This window comes from Castor canadensis, chromosome 3 (assembly GCF_047511655.1).
Source record: "Castor canadensis chromosome 3, mCasCan1.hap1v2, whole genome shotgun sequence".
Lineage (NCBI taxonomy): Eukaryota > Metazoa > Chordata > Mammalia > Rodentia > Castoridae > Castor > Castor canadensis.
In genome coordinates, this window is record NC_133388.1 from 38,928,668 (window position 1) to 38,952,389 (window position 23,722).

Genomic DNA, 23,722 nt, shown 5'->3' on the forward strand with positions numbered 1-23,722 from the left:
CAATGAACTTTTAGTATTGTGATATTGCTAAGGGTATGAATAACATTCAAATTTGACCAGTCTTAAAGGGGAGGAAAACATATGGGGAGATTCTAAATAACAACGGATTAGAATAAAAGGTCAATGTGGGCTACTATATGGCAAACCCTACAGTTAAGAAGGGTTAACTAAACTATATTTTTCTTCAACAGTGTAAGTTCTCATGTGAAACAAAATACTTGGACAGTCAGCGAAAAGGTTGCTAAGTCCTTCCTTATCCTTAAGAAAAAATGTGTCATGACAATACAAAGCTATTTGGTAAGTGCTATACCAGTACTGTAGAACGCGCTGAGAGTTAACTGTAGAGGAAGAGCATCCTAAGAGAATTTACATAAAGGGAAAAATACAAGGTCCAAAATAGAATGAAAACTATCCAATACACAAAAGGAAAAAAGTAAAGAATTAACACAAACACATTAACATTGATAAAATTAAACAAATGTTTAATCCAAACATATGACTTTAATCACCATAATGAAACTCAACTCTGGAAACTAGCCATTTTTAAAAATCATTTAAAAATGTGTAGGGTGGGGCAAGGCATTACACACACAACGTAATCCCAGCTACTGGGGAGATGGAAACAGGAAGACTACAGTCAGAAGCCAGCCTGGGCAAAAGTTAGCAAGCCCCATTTCAAGAAACAAGCTGAGCAAGGTGGTATATGCTTATAGTCCCACTGATTCAGAAAGTGGAGGTAGGAGGATCAGGGTTCAAGACCAACCTGGGCAAAGTTAGCATGAGACCTACATGAAAAACAAAACAGCAAAAGAGCTGAGATCATGGCTCAAGGGTAGCACTTGCACAGCAATCTCAAGACCCTCAGTTCAATTCCCAGGCCGGGGGTGGGGCCAGAGGTGTGCTGGGATGTAGCTCAGCGATATAGAACTTGGTTAGCATGCACAAGGCCCTAGGATCAATTCCCAGCACTGCAAAAAAAAAAAAAAAAAAAAAAGGAAAATCATAGTTAGAAACAATATAGTGAAAACTCAGAATAATGCTTGAGAAACTAGTAAAGCTGAATAATTTGATCTCACTACATAAGCTATTTAAAGTAGGGCAACAAACTTATTTTCCCCCACTGACTTTCACTATTATTGCAAAAATGAAAAAGTTGACCTCAATATACAATTACAATTATTCATCCCTGACTCAGACTATGACAACCAATTCACACACACCTATAAAATTCCAAATTATTGACAATCATATGCTCTATTAAAAATATACTTAAATTCACACTGGGTGTGGTGGCATGCAGCTGAAATTTCGGCACTTGGGAGGTAAAGGCAGAAAAACCATGAATTCAAGACTATCCTGAGCTACGTAGTAAGACCCTGGCTCTAAAAAAAAAAAAAAACCCCAAAAAACAAAATAATAATAATATATATCTAAATAATTCATCATTACCTACTTCAATGGCACAACTCAGGTTTCTATTTATTTACCTTGTAGTTAACATTATGGAGCCATCACGCCTTCATTCCTGATGCACTATTTCCAGTCTCAAAATAAAACCCACTGAATTAGGCACTGATACTATTCCCATACTATAGATAAGGAGTCCAGATAAATTAACTGGCCCAGAGCCACAGAGAAGTCTAAAGTATTTCAACAAAGTCTGACTTGACAGTCTATAAAAGTATAGTAAGTCAGTGTAAACACTGACTGTGCTGCACTATGACACCTCCTAGTGTGTGCCCATGGAAAAGATAAAGCCATTAGCAAATACATCTGTGTAAGTTTATGTCTTTGTACAGAAGTTTATCAAGAACATACAAAAGTTAGATTTCCTCCCAATTCTATTTATGACCAACCTAAAATAAACAGAATTGCATTTTAAATCTCCAATTTTCAACTTATCAGAGGTAACTAAGATATAACAGTCTCTGATATTAAGTTCATGATCAACATAAAGTTTAAACAAATATATTATAAAAGTACAAATTGGAACCAAGCATCTAGTATGTGCCATACTGAGTTGATTTTCATTCAATACATCTGACACCAAATGTGTACGTCTTCCCCACACCTGCAGAAGATTCCTGGAGAATCTCCAATTCTCCAGACAGCAACTGAGTAGCCTATACAATTCATCTCAATTCTGACACCATGTACCTGGAGTTTGCCTCAGATCTCACAAGACTGCCAACCCCCCTCAAATACCAATCACAAGTCCTTGGCCTCTAATACTTCCAACCAACACTATTAATCAGGGGTTTCCATGACCGCCTTCTCATGTTCAATAATTTGCTAGAATGGCTCAGGAACTAAGGAAGGCACTTTACTTAATATTACTGGCCTATTAGAAAGGGTACAACTCAAGAACATCCAAAGTCAGGCACTGGTGGCTCACTCCTGTAATACTAGCTATTCAAGAGGCAGAGATCAGGAGGATTGTGGTTTGAAGTCAGCCCAGACAAATAGTTCCGCAAGACCCTATCTTGAAAAACCCTTCACAAAAAAGGCTGGAGGAGTGGCTCAAGGTGAAGGCCCTGTGTTCAAGCTCCATTACTGCCAAAAAAAAGAACAACCAAATGGAGGAGATACATAGGACAAAGCATGGGGGACTGAGGTTGGAGCTTCCATGCCTTCTCTAGGTTCACCACCCTCCCCACACTTTAATATTTATACCAACCCAGATCTCTAAGCATCAGCATCGTCATTTAAGGTCTTTATGGAAGCTTCATTTCACAGGCATGATTAATTAAATCACTGGCCATTGGTGACTATCTCTAGCCTTTTTTTACCTGTCCAAAACAGAAGTAAGAGATGGAACTGAAAGTTCTAGCTTCTAAATCATGCCTTGATTTTTCTGGTGACCAGTCCTTAATCTGAAGCTATCTAGGGACCCAAGCAAGAAACGCCTCATTGCAACAAAAGACACCCTTATCATTCCTATCACTAAGGAAATTCCAAGGGAATTTAAAGCTCTGTCAGAAACAGTGGACAAAGACCAAATATATATTTCATATTGCATCACAGCCATATTAAGCTCTGAGATACTAAGATATAACTCCTATCCTCAAGGAGCTAATTCACAACCTATCTGCTCAAGATTCTTCACTTTGATTAAAGTATATTTAAACACTTAAGTAAAGGTGAGGATGATTTTCCTCAAAACGATTCTAGTCTTACCAAAAAGAAAATGTTGAACAAAATAAGTCTTTATTAAGGCTGGCTATAATAAAGACAAAGTAGAAAGACCAAGGCTTGAGAGTCAAATAAACTGAATTCCAATCCTTGATATCACTTACAATAGGACTCTGGATAAAATAATTTCTTTGAGTCTCAATTTCCTCATTTGTAAAAGGGAGAATACTGATAAAGACTTTGTAATATAGTTGGCAACATTACATAACACATTAAGAGATAGGGCAAGAGGTATAATTCTGTGTAAGAGTTAGGGGAAAGCAAAAGGTATCTTGATTTAGTCAAATAACTATCAATCTTGCTCTAAATGATATAAAATTATAAAGTATTACAAAGATTCCTTTTACGATGCCTACAAAAAAAAAAAAAACCCTACCAAATTTCCTTTCATTAACTGTTAAGTATCTACTGATTACCCTTAAGTGAATCATTTTGTAAAACATTTGTAGGTCACCCGTATAGTTCATAGATGAATATCTAGATCAAAGGATCATTAGCTAATTTCCATAAATCCTCCTGACAGTATCTACAGAACAGCATGTGTTTCAGAGGAAAGGGCCAAAGGACCATCAGGTTCACAATATTAGAATCTTTTATTTAATGCTGAACAGTTAAATGTTTATGTCCAGTATATATATTACAGTGGAATTTATATAGTTTTTCAATGTAAGACAATTTCTAATACTATGATAATAGAACTATTGTTTAATGCTTAACTTACTTTTTTTTATATTTTTTGGTCAGGAGACATTGTGCCTGATAATTCAGAGCTCAGTTAAATGAACACGAACAGCTCTTAATACCTTATAAACTAGCTATGATGAAAAAATATATAAATAGTTAATGCATACTTTTCTAGGGTAACATATTAAGAATTAAAATGTATTGGAAAGATCTGCCAATGACAGGGGTATGGAAATTTCTGCAGAATGGACAAGCTGAATTTACTTCTTTCTTTCTCTCTCTCCCTCTCCCTCCCCCCTCCTCCCTCTCCCTCTCTCTTTTTTGGGATGCTGGAGATTGAACCCAGGGTCTCATGCATGCCAGGCAAGCACTATACCACAAAGCCACATCACCAGCTACAAGCTGAATTTTAAGTCAAATGATGATCATAGATCCTTGGAGAAGGGTTTCTCTAGTATAGTTTTTAAGTTGCAGGATACAACTCATTTGTGAGCCATGAAATGGACTTAAAAGGATCTCAACCAACTTTAAAAAAAAAAATAGAATACAAAATCATAGTGTACCATGTATAACAAAAGATGCTGCTTCGAGAAACTTTAATGCAAAAACATATAAATGTATTGGTTCCCAGTGTAAAGTGTACTTCTTGCAATGGAGTCTAGTCAAAAGAGTTGGCATACCAAAATTTTATGTAAAGGACATGACACAAAGTCTGAGACGAAGAAACAATTACGGTCAGCTTTCCATAATCATGGGTTCACATCCATGGATTAAATCAACTGTGAATAGGAAACATTCGAAAGAAAAATATTCTGTCTTTACTGAACATGTACAGACTTTTTCCTTTTCATTATCTCCTAAACAATGCAGTATGACAACTATTTATACTGCATGTGAATAGTACTAGGTATCAAAAGTAATTTAGAAGTAATTTAAAGCACAAAAGAAAATGGGCATAGGTTATATGCAAATACTACACCATTTTACATAAAAGACCTGAGAACCTACAGATTGTGGACACCAATTCCCTGTGGATACCAAAGAATTACTGCACATGAAAAGAACAAGTAGATTAACAGGACTGCACAAATGGTCTGATAAACAAGCAACCAAAGAGATGGTGACCTGGTAGGGCATAGTTCTCTAAGTGCCCAGGTGTTAGACCAAGGCTTTGAAGCTACCACTGGGCTTTTGAATAGTGTTTAACTTAACAAAACCATGATCAAAACACACACAAAAAAAGGTTGCTTTCTATCTTATGTACTTAAGTATTCATTATGCAACACTGTGGACTGTAAAATAGTAGAAACCAACAATACATTCTTATTTATTTTAGTTCATCTTCTTTCTACAATCCTTTGAGAATCAGTTTTATTATATATTTGTTACCTTTAAATATTATGAGTTTGTATAATTCCTATTTATACAGAATTTTATAGAGATCAGTCTTATTCTAAAATTTAGACTAAAATAGTCAAAAAATATTTTTTACAGAATAAGGCTGGAGAACTCGATACCTAATTGTAAGACTTACTTAGCTCCAGTAGCCAAGACTTGCAGTATTGACAAAAGAACAGACACACAGATCAGTGGAACACAGTAGATCAGGGGACTCAAACAGTTAATGATTTCTGATAAAGAGACAAGGGCAATTCAGTGAAGAAAAGACAGTCTCTTCAACAAATGATTATGGAACTGGACAAATGGAATGAAACCAAACCCATACCTCAAACATTATGCAAAAATTTGCTCAAAATGGGTCATTAAATCAAATATAAAATATAAAACTACGAAACTTACAAGAGAAAGTGTAAGAGAAACACTTTATGACCTTGGGTTAGGCAAATAGTTCTTAGATGTAATACCAAACATAAAATTAACAAAATTAGACTTCATCAAAAGTTAAACTTCTATACCTTACTATAATATTGTCATTTCCCTATTGATTTTTGCCTTAAAACAGAGGTAAGCAAACTAAGCCCAAAGGTCAAATTAGGCACACCCTATTTTTATAAGTACAGAAATGCAGTGCATAAGGACATTTCAGTCGAGGAGACAGTGAGCCCACAAGAATCTACTAGATCACATTTATGGTGATACTGACGTAAATAAAACCTACTACATATAAAAATATATGGGCATACAACTGTGTACAGTACTTAATACTTGGTAATGACAACAAATGATACGACCAGTTTATGTATTCACTATCCTGTACTACAGTTTTATCATTATTTTAGAGTATACTCCTTATTAAAAAAAAAAGTTTACTATGAAACAGTGTGCTGTGTTAAACAGCAGCATATGCCTCACATTTTCTGCATCTCTTGACTTTCAAGAGGCCACCATCCAGTGATTGACCTATGCCATCTAGGTTCGTGTAAGCACACTATAATGTTCACACAGTGACAAAAATCATCCTAAAGATTTATCACATTTCTCAGAACATATCTGTCATTAAATGACACATGACTGTGAAGTTTTATTGGGACACAACCATGTTCATTTGTGTAGCTAGCTTTGCACTCTAACCGCAGAACTGAGCACTTGCAACAGAGAAGATACGGTCTACAAGGCTTAAAATACAGAAAGTAGTCAACTACTGTCTTAAAAGACCAAAAAGCCAAGAACCTAAGAGACCTCAAAACTTTAATGTTGAGGATTTTGAGACAATTGAAAAAAAATTAAAAATTAATTGTAAAATTATGAAACAAAAGGCCAAACAATAGAATTCTTACAATGCTAAATTATTTGATAAGCTCAAACTTACAAAAATTATAAAATTAAATAGCTTGGTCATGAAGTTACTGAAACCTTATTCTTCACAAATAATCTGATGGAGGAAAAACCTCACAATTCTTAATATACCTTAATCAGGATGCATATTTTTACCATGCACTCACATTTTTCATGATGATATTCAATTCAAAATAAAACAGAGCTTGGCCTTTTCTAATAGGCACTTTATTTTATATTTTACTTCATGAATTCTAATTTGATGCTGTCACTGGAAATCGTTGCATTCTGACCAAGTCAAACATTTATGCAATCAAGGGTCTACAGTTGATTTCCTGGTATGGAAGGAGTTTGGTTTTTGCTTTAAAAAAAAAAAAAAAAAAAACTTCTATAAATGTTCTTTCTAAATAAAAACCTCCAGATTAAATAATTTTCTCTTCATTCAAAATACAATTCACAAGCCAGGCTTGGTGGCATGAGGGAAAAGACTGAGGAATGAAGACAGTAAATTCCAGGACAGCTTGGGATACTGTCTCAAAAATAAATAAATCACTATTTAAATGGAGCGCTCAGGGCTGGTGTAGTGGCTCAAGTGGTAGAGCACCTGCCTAGTAAGCGTGAGGCCCTGAGTACCATCACATACACACACACACAAAGACAGCTCTTCATTCTGTACTTGGTCTTTAGAGAATCTCATCCTTACCCACAGACTGAATTAAGATTTCCACACCAATCCTTCTCAAATTTTATGTCTCTGCACTGCAGCCGCACTGGTCTTTCAATTCTTCAAATGCACATTTGGTCTCTCTATACTTTTGCACAAACTATCATCCTATGGAGATTAGGTTCACTCCATGAATTTTTACTCAGCTTTCAGATCTCAATTGAATTTCTTACAAGAAACTTTTCTCCGTATCATCCTAGGTCAGGTCCATTTGCTTTCCAATCACATAAAAGTCTATCAGAGCACTTAATATTCGGTTACACTTTTGTTCCATGTATTCTCTTCTTTTGGATGATTTCAACACTTCTGACCTATGATGAGGGCAGGGAAAACTGTTAAAAAAAAAAAAAAGTATCAGCTGATTTAATTGGTCCCCACTTTCTCAGTCTGAGGTCTCTTTCAGACAGAAGAGGCAACATGTATGTGGGACTATTTATATACTGACTGGATTGTAGTGTGACGAGTGGGAGAAATAAAAGTCTGCAGTATCTCCAGAAATTCTCAGGTGCAAATTCACCTAAAATTCTTCTCTCAAGGCCTCATCCCTTATAGGGAACACAATTCCTTCCAAGACATGTCACCAGATCCTCCATCTCCAAGATAAATCTAATAAACCATTATTCTGTCTTTAAGTAACTTTGTTATTTTTTCTAAATTAAACTTTTTTGAGATAATTTTAAATTCACACGTAGTTGTAACAAATAATAGAGATCCCAGTTATCATTTACAAGTTATGATATTAACTTGAAAATTAAGAGATTACAAGGAAGCTGACAGTGATAGTAAAGATAAAAGAAGATCTCCATCATCATAATGACTCCTCACATAGATATTTTATACTCACACCCACTTCCCCCTCCTCTGCTACTTCCATAACCGCTGGCAACAACTTATCTGATCATCACCTCTATAATTTTGTTACAACAAAATGTATGTAAATGGAATCACAGAGACCATTTGAGATTATTATTTCTCACTCAATATTATCTCTGGAGATTCACCCAGGTTATGGCATGTATCAATAATTTGTTTCTTTTTATTGCTCTGTATTATTTCATGGAATGGATACACCAGTTTAACCATTTGTCCATTGAAAGATATATAGGATTTGTTTATTATTATGAATGGGGCTTCTATGAACATTTGTGTAAAAATAAAAAGCAAACAAAAAAATTCATTATCCAAATCCATTTAAACTTGTCTATAAACCCAGTCTGAGGAATGTTTGATTACAGCAATACAATTAACATTTTCTTTACTCATTTAGTGATTTTTTTGGTGGTATGGGGTTTGAACTCAGGGCCTCACGCTTGCTAGAGCACTCAGGTGCTCTATCACTTGAGCTACGTCATTTGGTAATTTTAAACAACAGTCCTTTGATCTTCAACCTCTAGTATTACGTCAAGAAAATTTAAGTCAAGATATGAATGAATATCTTGACTCTTCTGATTTTTATAAAGTACTTTAGGCAGAACCTTATATTTAGTTTCCGCACTTTTTTTTGGGGGGGAGGGGTCAGTGCTGTGGGTTGAACGCAGGGCGTCACACATACTAGGCAAACACTCTATCACTGAACTACATCCTCAGCTCTGTTGCTTCTTCATTTTATTTTGGCAGTACTTGGATTTGAACTCAGGACTTTAAGCCTGCTAGGCATGTGTGCCACACGTGACCTATGACTCCAGCCCTGTTTGCTCTCATTATCTTGGAAATAAGGTTTTGCTTTTTGCCTGGGCTGGCCTTGAACCACACCCTCCCAATCTCAGTCTCCCAAGTAACTAGGATTATAGGTGTGAGCCATTGGCAGCTGGCTAAAAGACATTGTTATGAATATAAAAAGGTAAGTCACAGACTTGGCAAACCACTTATTTGGCAAAAGACAAAGGACTATAAAGAACTCTCAAAAATTAGGCTGGGGATATAACTTAGTGTCAGAGTGCCTGTCTAGCATGCACAAGGTCCTGATTAAATTCCTACACTCATGCACACACGTGTGCACACACACACACACACACACACACACACACAAATCTCTCAAAACTCAGTAAGAAGAAAACAATCTAAGCCAAGTGAGCTGGTGCATGCATATGGACTTCTGAAAGTGAGGCAGGAGGATCATTTAAGCACAGGAATTTAAGGCCAAACTACTAGGCAACACAGTAAGAAACTGTCTCTAAATAAATTATGGGCCAAAGACTTGGACACTTCACAAAAATGACATAAGGTGACAGAAGCACATGAAAAAATTCTCAACATTATTAGTCATAAGGGAACTGCAATTAAAATCCACAATGTGATACTATTATATGCCTATCAGAATGGCTAATAAGCGCTGATAAGGATGTAAAACTATTAGAACTCTCAGACATTCTTGGTGGGAATGCAAAGTCATTCAGTCATCGTCAAAACAGTTTGATACTGTATTAGTTTCCTACGCTGCTATAACAAATTACCACCAACTTAATAGCTTAAAACAATACAGATTTATGAGTTTACAAATCTGGAAGTTAGAAGTCTGACACAGATCTCTCTGGACTAAAATCAAGGTGTTGGCAGGGCTGCTTTCTTTTCTGCAGGTGCTAAAGATTAATCCATTTTCTACCACTTCCACCTTCTAGAGACCACCGACATTCCTTGGCTTGGGGCTTCCTCTCCTCTATCTTCAAAGCCACCATCCCTCCATGAATCTTTCTGATCCTGCTTCCATTGCTGCATCTTTTTTTCTGACTCTATTCTTCTGCCTTTTCTCTTTCCTTTTTAAAGACTCTGTGATACCTGTGTCTACCTAGATACGTAGGATAGTCTATTTTAAAGCCAGCTGATTAACAACTTTAATTAAATTTTGCCACATAGCTAAATATATTCACAGATTCTAGTTATTAGTATCTCTTTGAGAGTGATTATTCTGCCTACCACAAATAGGTTTCTTTTTTAAATAAAATTAATCATACACTTGGCCCATATGACCCAGCAATCCCACCTACAAGAGAAATGAAGACATGTTCACACAAAAAACTATTCATACAGATTTATAGCAGCTTTATTATAGTCATAAAAACACCTGAAACAACCCAAGTGTCCTTCAACTGGTGGTTAGATACAAAAGAATACTATATTCAGCAATAAGATCCAAGAACTGTGGGCATATTCAACATGGATGAACCTCAAACATAGCATGCTAAATGAAAAAAAGCAGACACTTCAATAGCATATACACTAAAATTGGAATGATACAGAAATTAGCATGGCAAAGATGACATGCAAACTCATGAAACATTCCACATTTAAGACCTCAATAAAACAGTGAAAGGAAGGCAAGAATGGAGTACAGAAAGTCAAGAGGACTGCAAAGGCCAATGCTGGTGCTGGCAAAAAAGGAGTAAAGATTCTGCAATACTTTTATCTGTAGTGTTTATGTGAATTTTTTACCATAGGATTAACAAACTGTAAAAAAACTTCACAGACACAAAATGCTAAATAATATATAATTCTATTTAAGTGGTATTCAAGAAAAGACAAATTACTGGAGGGACAACAGATCACTGGTTGCCAGGGGTGACAGGTGAGGGAAGGCTAACTAAAAAAGGTCAGTACAAGGGAATTTTAAGTGATAAAACTGTTCTGTATCTTGACTGTGGTAGTATACAAAGTTAAAAACTTTTTCGAAGACAGGAAATATAATTTCTCATCCAAACTGGCAGAAATTTTAAAATCTGACAATGTCAACTGTGGCAAAGATGAAACTATTGCCATTCATTCACCTGTAGAGGATAATTTGGCTATAGATGGTAAGCTGAAAACACGTATCAACCTATTATCAGCAAATTCCCCAAACAGGTGGTATGCATTCTAGGAAACCACATGTGTTCAAGAAGACAAGCACAAAGATATTTATTAAGCATTGTTTGCAAAATTGAAAAACTGGAAACTACCCTTCGGTAGAGGAGTAACTGAGGTTAGTTGTTACCATAAAATAGGGAAAAATGTGTAAAAAAAAAAGAAAAATACCCTGCCAGTTACTTATATGATTTGGAGAAAGTAACTTAGTGGTTTAACAACAAGATAGTGAGAAGCCTGGGCCTGGTGGTACACATCTGTAATCTCAGCACTCTAGAGGCTAAAGCAGGAGGATAGGAAGTTTGAGGCCAGTCTGGACTACATAGCAAGTTTAAGGTCAGCTTGGGCATGTACACATGAAGACCCTGAGTTAAGGAAAAAAAAAAAAAAAAAGTAGAGATACAATGAGAAGATCACTAAAATTATAATGAGAAAAGCTTTTTAGCTTTTATAAGTAAGTAATCTTACATAGTCTAACTTCTTCATTTGCCAGGAAAAAATGAGGTTTAGAGATGTTAAGTGGCTCATAGTCTGACTGCTAGATAGTGATGGTGTTCCACTATGGTCCACTCCACGTTTATGACGTTCACTTTCTTTTTTCCTATAAAGGGTACAGGTTAAACTACTAAGATGACGTCTAACTCAATGATTCAATAAGTATATAGTAAAAAGTTATACTCTAAAGCACATACATCAGTATATAATTTCTTCTAGGTGCCCTGAAATCAGAGAACAAGGACATCTTAGTGGACTGATACGCATAACAGACCAAATTTCTTGGAATGTCTGTGACGAGTTTTTTTTTTCCTCCCAGAAAGTTTCAACATACTTATTGTACCATTTCCACTAGTGTACATTAAGATAGAACTGAATTTTACTTGAGGACAAATTACAGAAGACAACCTAATCACTAGTTATGAATTCAATATGCAGCTGTAGTATAGAAATATTATCTTAAATATTTAAGTCTGATTATTGTGATGTATTAATTTGGCAAGACTATGGTGCCCAGTTTGGTCAAACATGAGTTTATTTTGTGGATGTGATTAACATCTATGGTCAACTGACTTTAAGTAAAAGAAGTTATCCTTAATAATGTGGGTTGTGATAAGATTTTTAATCAAGATTATAATTCAGGAAGACCATACAAACAACCACTGTTCTGAGTTTAGCCGCCCTAAGGTAGAATTTATCTAAACTCTCCCATTTTAACATTCTAAAACAAGTTAATATTATGAGTCCACCTTTACTTAGTCAAGGCTGTCTAGCCAGAAGTCTTTCAAGTAAATAATTCACGGTTAAGATCTACTTGTTTTAAACAGATAAAATAATGAATCGCTGTTCATAGTTTTGCCTATTTCATTTACAAAGCTCTTACATTTTAATAATGTCAGCCTGCTACGACAGTTTAGATAGACTATTTTTGGTGGGGCTAGGATTTGAACTCAGGGTTTTATGTTTGTAAAGGAAGTACTCTACCACTTGAGCCACACCTCCAGTCCATTTTTGCTCTGGTTATTTTGAGAATGAACTAGTTGCCTGGGCTGGCCTCCAACCCCTTTCCTCCTGATCTCTGACTCCAGAATAGCTAAGATTACAGGCGTGAGCCACCAGCGCCCAGCTCTTAGATGGCCTTTTAAAACTTGCAATATGTTATGTCCACAGGGCTCATAAAAAAAAAAATCAGCTCATATTCAAGAAAGCTTATTTAATAATTTTCATTACCACCAATACTTATACTTCAAAGACACCAATAACCATCACGTCATTTGTTCCTTTTGCAGGATTTAATAGGTTATTAACTTCAAAAGCATAATTAAAACGCTGTCATTAAAACATGATACTTTTTTTAAACTCAGAAATATGAACACCTGTCACCTTGTCAGGCAAATCAAAACTCCAAAAGTTGTTATACAGGCTTTCCAAATCTAAATTCTTAAAAGTTCTCAAGGAGTACGCAGACAAAACACACACTATTTATACTACTAAAAACCTCTTAGCTATCAGATTTTAATTTTAGCGTAAACTGCCTTGAAAAAAACCTCCGACTGAAACTTAATCTCCATTCACATTACGATGTGTCAATCAGTTAAACAGAAGGTGAGTTACCACTATGAAGTTACATAATTTACAACAAAGATCGTTGAAAGCGCTTTTCACTGTAGCTCACGACAATTTACAGGCTTCAAAGTTCAACTGGCAAACTCGGAGCAAACGATCAGAAAAAATCACCAGCGAAATAAGACTTTTTCGTTACAAGTAGTCACAAGGAAGCAAGAACTGCTTCCCTGGAACGCGAAGTAGCAGAATTCGAGGAGGTGACTCAGGCGCAGGAGCCCCGACCGCATTCCGTCTTCTAAAGGAAAGTATTTCTCCCCACCGCAGATTTTGCGACCCCGCCAACAGGGAGTCCCCGAAGTCGCGAACGCCCTGCCGCGCCCCCCACGACTCAGACCGGGCCCGCAGGAACCCGCGCCGAGATGCGTGCCTGGCCAAGGCGCGGGGAGCGGGCACAGCGCACACAACGCTCCTTCAAGGGACAAAGGTTGGGCTCGCAACCCGCCGGGCCACCGATCCAGCTGCTGGGGACAGCCCGCGGAGAGCCCGGGGTCCCGCCGCGGCCCCGCGCGCGGCGTGTGGGGGAGGGGACGCCCCCTGCCGCCCCTCCCCCGCCGCGCTCCCCTGGACCTGTTGATTAAGATCTCCACAACCCAGCCGCCACCGGTCCGTCTCTTACCTCCACGCCACGACGGCCGCCAATCCGGGGTCCCCCGCCCCAGCAGCTTCCTCAACACTGCAAAAGAAATAGCCGGCGGCCCTCAAAATACCGGATAAAGAATCCAGAAACTCCCGATTCCCCACCTCAGAATCTTTAGTCTCCGCCCCCTCCCCACCGCCAGCCTCCTCCGTCGCCGCCGTCGCCGCCGCAGCCACCGCCGCCGCCGCCGCCGCCGCCGCCGCCGCCGCCGCCGCCGCCGCCGCCAGCAACTCCACCTCGAGACCGCGCGAGACCAGCCCCCGCGGCCGCCGCGAGACCGCGCACGCGCCCCCGGGACTCTGGCGCAGCGGACGCGCCTACTCCAGTCCCTCCCCGGCGCGCCCCGCCCACTGCCAGGCTGAGAGGCTGGCGCGGCTCGTCCAATCCGGAGCCCGCGCGAAGAGAGTGCCCGCTCATTGGTCGGCTCTGTACCTCCGGGCCGTCGGGCGCGCGCGCTCGCGCGCCTCTCACTATAAAATGCGAACCTTGTACTCACCAGTAAGGTGGGATCTCTTTGGGGGCCGAGCCCGCCGGGTTCTTGATGTAGGGACGGTATGTTTCCCTGAGGCAGAGTCAAAAGCGAGCTCTATGGCTCTTGGGCCCTTCTACCTCTGGATGACTGTCATCTCCTGAGGAAAATCCTACTCCCCTTGAAGAGACTCCTCGTGTCTGGTTAGGCACGTGACGCAGTCTTGTTTAAAAACAACTATGACGCAAACACCTGGAGTGGGTCGTGTGCCACACAACTCCCTGATTCCACAGATGACTCCAAAAAGCTACCAAGGCAGGATGCCAAGGGCCACAGCTGTTTCTCTAAACCCTGCAGAGTGGGGATAGCGTCACGGAGGCCAACCGTACCTGCGCCCCCCACACCCACGCGAGACCACCGTCTGAAGACAGAGCCCACCGGGACGGCGAGGTCTGTTTGAACAGAAAGCAAGAACTTTACTTCCTGAGGCTTCCTGGCCTGTCTTTGAATAGCTCTAATGTTGGTTAATCATCCCCTCTTTATTGAGCCAAAGTCTACTGTTGAGTTTCCCCTAGAGTGCACTCTGCATAGACAGGCCTCCCTCTCAAAGCCTTCTGGTGTCATGTCTTTATTTCCTCCCACTGTGAGCTTTGTTTCTGAGGTTTTTTTAATTGTCCTTCCCAGTATCCTCCAGGTCTGTCCTTTCCAGTTTTTTCACATTCTTTCCCTCCTCTCCTCTGGACACCATATGGGTTGTTAGTGTTCCTGGTGAACTGTGGTGCTCTGAATCACATTGTTGCAGGTGGTCAGTATCTTTTGGGATACTTACCCTTCCTGGATCGTCACCTGCAAATCTGATCAGCATTCTATCCAGGTCTTTATTCAAGTTCTTTGTAAGTGTTTAGTAAGAGAGCCAAGAACAGAACTCTGCCCCATGCCATAGAGACTTTAATCCTGTTGTCAAATATTCCTCTGTAGACTTGGAGTACAGAAGGACAACCAGTTCCAACCAGATCTACATAACCAAACTGTCTTCATGGCCCACATTCCTCCATAAAGATGCCATGAAAATTTGTGAACTGCAAGTAAAAGAAACTGTTAGCCAAACACAAAAAGGAACAAAAGGTTAGTGTGTGACTTCATTTTCTAAACCCTTAATTTCAAAGTAATAAGTCAAGAAGCTTCCTCAAGCTCCCAACAATTTTTTCTGCCTCTAGCTTAGCTCCTCAACCTTGGGCCTATTGCCATTTAGACTAGATAATTCTTGCTGTGGGGACTGTCCTGTGCATTGTAGGATGCTTGGTAGCACACTCAGCTTCTGCCCACCAGATGCCAGTTAGACCTCCCTTTCCAATTATGACAATCAAAAATATCTCCAAATATTGTCTCTGAGGGGCAAAAATCTCCTCCAATTATGGATCGCTACTACAGCTGTTCAAAGAAGTGGTCTCTTTAGAGAGTATCTCTTTATCATACTTTCCAATAGCCTCGTCCAAGCAGTTTTCCAAAACACCTTCAACCAAATGGACCCCCCAGGTGCCTACCCTTGCTTCCCTAGGTGCTTAGATTCCCCTGTTGTAGGATCACATTCTAATAAAATTAGGATCACTGCTAGTGTGAAATAACAGAGCCTGTGCATAGGCTATACCACTAAGCTATATATGCCCAGCCCTATCATAGCATTCCTTATCACTCACTTCCTCAATGATTTCATCTGATCTCATGGCTTCAAATTCCACCTGTACATTGCTGAGTTTAAGTCTGTAATCCCAGCTACACAGGAAGTGAAGGTCAGGAAGATAATAGCTTGGGGACAGCCCCTGTAAAAAGTTAGCGAGACCTCATCTCAACCAATAAACCAGGTGTGGTGAGTTCCTTCTGTAACCCCAGCTATGCAGGAAACCAGAGGACGGAGGATCACAGTCCGGGCTGGCCCCAAGGAAAAATGCAAGACCCTATCTAAAGCATAAAGAGATGGAGGTGTGGCTCAAGGGAAGAGCACTTGCCTAGCAAACAGAAGCCCCGAGTTAGCACTCTAGTACTGAAAAAAAAAATCCTGATTCCCAAATACTTATCTCTTCTCCCAACCCCAGTGCTACATCATCTTTTTTCTGGATTGCTGCAACAACCTCCTTTCCACTTCTACTTTCTCTTCCTGATATAGCAGCCAGAATGGTTCTCCTAGACAAGAATGAGATTGTCACTCCTCTACTCAGTAGTCCATGGCCCAGAAGATCTTGATTTCCCTGACCTCAGCTCTTACCACTGTTTTCATTGCTCCTTTCATTTCAAATACACCACCACTATACCCCTTGCTATTACATGTTCTAACAGCTTCTGCAAAAAGCCTTTGCACTTGCTATTTCTTATGCCTGAAATACCTTTTTTTTTTTTAAAGCAACACTGGGATTTTTTTTTTTAGCTCCGGGCCTTGCACTTGCTAAGCAAGAATTACTCTAAGCCTTAGGTTATTAAGATAGACTCTCATGCATTTTGCCAGGGCTAGCCTCAGGCTTTCATCCTCCTTCCTATGCCTCCTGTATAGCTGGGACTACAGGCATGAGCCACCATACCTGATTTGTTTGTTGACATGGGAGTCTCAGTAATTTTTTTTTTTTTGACCTGGGCTGGCCCAGAACCACAGTTCTCCCAAACTCTGTATCCTAAATAGTTGGAATTACAAGCATGAGCCACTGTGCCCAGCTCCACATGGCTACCTCACTTTCTTTAGATCTCATTTCAAACATTATGCTGAGGCCTGTCCCACTCTAGATAAATAATATCTCCCACACTCTGCCTTCCAGCACTCTCATGCCTACTGCTGAGTGTTATTTTTCATTGCACATAGTGACCGACTGATTACTATGTGTTTATTATCTATCTCCCCAAACTAGAATGTAAGCTCCATAAACACAAAGACTTTGTCTATTTTATTCACCACTATTTATTTTTAGATTCCTCAGCATCTGACACAGTACTTGAAACCTAGGTATTACTCAACAAATATTTGTTGAATGAATGAATGAGATAGACATGAGTAGGTGGAACAGGGATGATGAAAGGTCAAAGACAAACTTAAGTATTGTCAAATGTTTGGCCCATGACTATCTCACTTCAGGAAAAATTCTGCCTAAGGATGGTTTCCTTCCTTCCTCCTTTCCCCCTTGCTTCTCTTGTTCAATACTAACCAGGAGTTACCCTGATTAGTTTCCAAGATCAAGCAAAACTGGCTGCATTCAGGTTGGGACAACTGTGCAGACTGCCCTCTGCTTCTGTGTGGCAGGAAGGAGATGGAAGAAACAAATGCCCAAAAACCTCCCTCCTGTGCTTCAGGCGTCACTCTAGCTACTATGATAGTTCCTTATCAATTTGATACAGCCAAGAACTAAAAAGCAAAAAGTCCCCTCAAAAAACAAAACAGATATTATCAGTTATGTGCACTTAACTTTTACTCTTGAACTTACACAAATTTCTGATAAGCTGAGATATTTCGTCTCTAACATGTAACAGACTTAAAGGCTTACGTATATGAACATGTGAATGTTTACTGGTCCTTGACAAGAGGCAGACTGGGGCAAGCCAGCCCGAGAGTGGGAATTTCAGATGGAAGTTACAGATCATGAACAAGAAGTAGTTCTAACTAGGAATTTATAGAAGCCGTCCTTGGAAAGGTCTATCATGGAGTGAGAGACTCCAACAGAGCTGGATAGGATTGGCCCTCTGCCAGGTTTTTAGTGTGTTGGTGGAGTGGGAGATCTAGAGCATCGAAGTGCATCCCTTTAGAGTCATTGAGCTAAAAAGTTTGCTTTCTTTTCCTTTTTCTAGAGTAATTTTTAGAAGAATGTTTCAAATCATATTTGGGACCATAAACTGCTTTAAATCAAGTAAATGTAAACAATGCATAATTGGTGCCAGGGCCTGACTAACCACATATTTACTAACACTTTCAGGCCTCTTGATCGCTGAGTAATATTCCAAGCCAATGCAGGAAGGCTGACCAACGAGTGAGTCTCCCAAACTTTTAAATCTCTGTCCAGGGTGCAGGAGGGCCCAAAACAACTTGGCAACAGGAATAAAAATGTATTGATTTTTTTTCCCTTTTATATTTAGGATGGATATTGGAAATGCGTATACCTAGGATCTTGGTGAAATGAGTGAATTTGCTTTAATGAGGAAACAAAGTGGCTTCAAAGGGTGTCCAAAACTTCAGTTAATATTAATTTATAAAGCAGTTGAGGTTGGTTGTGGTGGCTCATGTCTGTAATCCCAGCTACTTGGGAGGCAGAGATAAGGAGGAATATGGTTTAAGGCAAGCCAAGGCAAAATTTAGCCCATCTCAAAAAGCAAGCTGGTTGTGGTGGTTCATGCCTGTAATCTCAGCTACACAGGAAGCACAGGTAGGAGGATCACAGTCCTGGGCTGGCCCCAGGGGGAAAAGATATAAGACCCTATCTGAAATATAACCTAAAAAGGAAAAAAGGCTGTGCATATGGCTCAAGTGGTAGAGTGCTTACCCCGAGTTCAAACCCCAGGACAGCCAAAAAAAAGCAGCTGACATGCTATTCTATTAGAATTAGGATAAATGAGACTTTGTGATCCATGACTGTATGCAAATGTAAACTCATCATTTCTGTGGGTCAAGAAAAGCAGGTGGCTCTGGCTTAGGGTTTCTCTCAAGGTTATGCATTAGGGCCCTGACTTCAAACCCCAGTACCACCAAAAACAAAACATGAGGATGTCAGCTGGGCCCGTGGCTATCTGGAACTGGAGGCTCGGCTTCCTGGGAATTTGGCTTTGGGGCAAGCTCACTCACAGGACTGTTAACCAGAGGCTTCATGTCCTTGTTTTACCTCTTTGTAGGATAAGGCAGCTGACTTACCCTAGAGCAAAGGATCCAAGAGAGTAACCAAGACAGAAACTATAGGGTCTTTTTATGATTTAATCCCTAAAGCCACACATCAGCACTGCCACTTTAGAAGCAAATCGATAAATCTAGTGCACAGTCAAGGAAAGGGATGGACTCTACAATTTGAAGGGAGAAATAGCAAGTATTTGTGTGTGTGTGTGTGTGTGTGTGTGTGTGTGTGTGTGTGTGTGTGTTAGGATTGTTTTTGGTGTTTTTGTTTACAATGCTAGAGATTAAACTCAGGACCAGTACTTTTACCACTAAGCTATACCCCCATCACTGAGGAATATTATTTTATCTGTGACCTTGGAGTTTTTTATTCCCCTCCAAGCAAATGACCACTGGGACTAGATAGATAAGATCAAATAATCCAAATTATTGTCACGATTTGTTGTCTTTTTCCACATTCACACTAATAGCTATATTATAAACTTCCCTTCCAAGCCCTCTGAACCCCACCCAACTGCCTACTTCAGTTCTTGCAGAAAATCCTTACCCATTTCTTTCTTATGGGTGGTGTAGAAAATGCCACACTCCCACCTGGGGTTTTCTTCCATAGCAAAACATACAACACTGTCAAAAGGTGCCAAGAGTTCCAAAAAATTCATAATCTGAATTTCTCTACAATTGCCATTATCTCCAGACTTAGTCCTCAACAAACTGATAGATCCCAGTAGCCTGAGTTTTCCTTTCAGAAGTTGTGTTGCTTTTCCTCTAGAAAGCAGTAGAAACTCTGCCCTTCAAATTCTAAATCTGCTTGATGTGTTTAAGGGTACAAGAGCCCCCAAACAAGTGATGATTTATGGCAAAATTCTTTTTTATGGGTTTTATTATTCAATTTCCACACGTATGAAGTAGTTTGATCATATTCAACCCCCTTTACCCTCTCCTTTGCCCTCTTCCCTCCTTCTGGTTCCTACCCCCAAACCATCTCCCCATTTTATATTCGTGTCATTCATTTTTTTAGGTCTAGTTTTCACATATGTGGACAATATGTGATATTTGTCTTTCTCAGTCAGGCTTATTTCATATAACAGGATGATTTCCAGTTCTACTCATTTTCCTGCAAATGACATAATTTTATCCTTCATGACTGAATAATACTCCATTGTGTATGTATTCCACATTTTCTTCATCCATTCATTGGCTAATGGACACCTAGATTGATTTCATAGTTTTGCTATTGTAAATAATGCTGCTATTCAAAGGTATCTCTCTTGCATGCTGTCTTTTGTATATATGCCCAAGAGTGGTATAGCAGAGTGATAAAGTAATTTTTTGATGAACCTCCATACTGACTTTTGTAGTGGTCACACTAATTTACATTCCCGCCAACAACATGTGAGGGTCCCCCAACCATCCTTAATGATTGACACTCTCACTGGGATGAGATGGAATCTCAATGTTGTTTGCTTTGCTTTTTTTTCCTTTTGTTTTGAAACAGTGTCTTATTACATTCCTCAGGCTGGTCGTGAACTCCTGGACTCAAGTGATACTCCTGCCTCAGTCTCCCAAGTGCTAGGACTACAGATGTGCATCATAGCACCCAGCCTAAAGGTGATATTCTTATAACCAGTTCCAAAATAAATAATAAAGAAAGAAAGAAAAAGCCAAAGATGTATTTGATCTGTATGATAGCTCCTATAATACTTCACTAACAGTCCATTGGAAAATATGTAACCAAGTTGAATGCTCACAATGGGAATTGGTCCCTTCCTTCCTGTTCCGATGCAGCACTGGCAGCCACATTTCCAGCAGTGTGGTAGGTTAGCACAGCCTCTGCATCACAGCTCCCGTAACAGTAGCAGGGCTGAAAGAAGAGTGCGCTGTAATGTGTTAGTCGTTTACATCTCAGCACTCTTCTTTTACAGCTGGGGACTGACTATATGCAAGTCATGGAGACCTTCTATTTCCTAAGAAGATAGTACTTTGCACCCATTTGGAACAGTTTATTGGTCTTTAGTTGAATTTTTCTATAGTACTGATTTTAGTCAGACCATTCCATGTAATTTGATAGCCAGCTACACTCAACATTAATGTCTGGCATTTATTTGTATGTACCATGTGTTATAGATTCACATGGAAAAGCATCTTCATTTTATTGAGAGATTTCCAATATGTAGATTGGATTTTTGGTTTAAAGTAGAATAAGTAATGAATATATTTTCATTATAGTGTGTCCAAAGGATTACATTCTAAAGCTACGGTTTCCTATTGGACTGCACAGATATTGAGCACATTCCTAAGCATATGCACTCTGTTGGATAGCATGCTTCCAAGAAATCGATATGCTAGCCTATGGGTTGTTTTTACAACAGGCTGATGTGGAAAATAACATAAAGGAGTACTGGTACAAGCTGTAAAGGTTTAGGTAAACTTAAATGGAAAATGCAATAAACCTGTTCTGTGCAATTCAGTTATAAAGAATTATGAATATTGCAAGAAGTCAAAACAACCTAGTTATAAAGGATTTATGTTTTCTTTTATCATAAAGCTTATTTAAAAAAAAAATCCAAGGGCTGGAGGCTTGGCTCAAGTGATAGAGCGCTTGCCTAGCAAACATGAGTCTTTGAGTTCAAACGCTAGTACCACAAAAAAGACAAAAAACTCAGCACATCATTAAGAGCAGTCAGGTTTGGCATGTATCTGTATACCTTTTTTTTTTTTTTTTTTGCAGCATTGGGGTTTGAACTCAGGGCCTCACAGTTGCTAGAAAAGCCCTCTACCACTTGAGCCACTCTACTAGCTTTTTTTTTTTTTAAGTAAGGTTTTGGGAACTATTTGCATGGGGGCTGATTTCGTAACTGCCATCCTCCTGATCACTACCTCCTGAGTAACTAGGATTACAGATGTGGGCCACTGGCACCCAGCTCATTTTTTAAACCTAATAAAATTATGTTAGCCTTCTGGCATGACAAAATACCTGAGAACAACCAATTAATAAAGGTAAAGGTTTATTTTGTCTCATGGTTTCAGAAGTTTCAGTCCATGGTTGCTTGGCTCTGTTGCTCTGGATATGTGATGTACAGTACATCGTGAGAGAGCATGAGGCAAAGGTATTGTTCACCTCATAATAGCCATGAAGCAAAGAGAGAGAGGAAGATGGAGCTAGGGTCCTGATATCCCCTTCAAGAGCACACCCCCAATAACCTAATTTCCTTCTACAAGGCCCCACCATGTAAATGTTCTACAACCTACAGGTTGGGACCAAGCCTTCAAGGTTGGAACCTTTGAACACTCAAGATCCAAACTATAGAATTTCAAGGTACTATCCATAAATATATTTTCTTTTAAATATTTATTGAGGTATAATTTATATGTAATAAAATATACCCATTTTAAGTATTTAGTTTGGTAAATGTGTATACCAATGTAACCACCACCCCAATCAAGAGATAGAATGTTTCTGTCTCTACCATTTGGCAATCAATACCCTCGCACTTAATTCTACTCCAGACAGCCATTTATCTATCTATAAATTAATTTTGTCTTTATATTCATACAAATCATTTACCAACTATTTTTTCTATCTAGCTTCTTTCACTCAACATGTTTATAAGATTCAACTATGTGTTGCAGCATTTATTAGTGATTTCTTTTTGTTGCTAAGTAGTATTGTTGTATGAACATACCACAATTTGTTTAACTACTCATCTGTTGATGGACATTTGGGTTGTTTCCAGATTTTTGCTATTATGAATAAAACCCCTATGAGCATTTGTGTATGAGGCTTGTTTTGAACATATGTCTTGATATGAACATGTTTTCTTTTTTCTTGGGTAAATATGTGGGAGTAGAACTGTTTGGTCATCTTATAAGAATGTCTTAACTTTGCAGTCAAATGCTCTAACCCTGAGCTACACCCCAAAGAATATCTTAACTTTGTAAGAATCTTCCAAACTATTTTTCAAAGTGCTGCATACCAACTACCTGCAGAGATCTTTCTAAATAATAATACTCGTAATTATGACTTTTTCCCCAAAGAATCAAATTTTTTTTTTACAGATAATCTGTATCAAGAGAATTTCTGGAAGGGAACAACTCTCTTCAAATTACAAACTGTTGGTTTATGTATATTCCTGATTTTAACACGTTCCCAATAGAGGTCTGTTGTTGGTTTCATGGGAATCTTTTTACACTCCTGATTGCGGAGGTGGAAAAGAAATTCTTTCCAACTTTGACGCATCAGGGAAAGGAGGAGGAGGATCTCCCTGGGCTGTGAGCCAAGAAAATGAGTAGATTTTTCTCTAAAGCAGTGCTGTACAATGGAAATATACTATGAATCACATATAGTTATTCACATAGGTATTTTGTAACAAATTGTTTAATAGCCTCATTTTAAAAGTAAAAAAGAAACAAATGACATTAAATCTTTATTTTATTTAGCCAAATATATGGAAAATATTTAAATAAATA

General features: G+C 38.9%; 1 protein-coding gene, 1 long non-coding RNA gene and 1 pseudogene across 5 annotated transcripts in view; 2 read left to right on the forward strand and 1 right to left on the reverse strand.

The window, feature by feature from the left end:
* Pals1 (protein associated with LIN7 1, MAGUK p55 family member) overlaps positions 1–14,567 on the reverse strand; it is a 93,064-nt gene extending 78,497 nt beyond the window's left edge. For 2 of the 4 annotated variants that reach the window (XM_074067746.1, XM_074067745.1), the window contains exon 1: positions 14,428–14,567. The gene's annotated coding sequence lies outside the window, so the exon portion shown is untranslated. Of the gene's footprint in view, positions 1–13,910; positions 14,066–14,427 lie in introns of those variants that run through there. The other 2 variants (XM_020184202.2, XM_020184194.2) reach the window with 1 other exon arrangement.
* On the forward strand, positions 10,533–10,624 carry LOC141422084 (U6 spliceosomal RNA; annotated as a pseudogene).
* Positions 14,568–14,645: 78 nt separating the features above from the next.
* On the forward strand, positions 14,646–23,163 carry LOC141421548 (uncharacterized). The gene is made up of 4 exons (XR_012446132.1): positions 14,646–14,850; positions 15,379–15,525; positions 18,351–18,404; positions 20,771–23,163. It is a non-coding gene; the product is annotated as an uncharacterized lncRNA (long non-coding RNA).
* Positions 23,164–23,722: the final 559 nt, after the last annotated feature.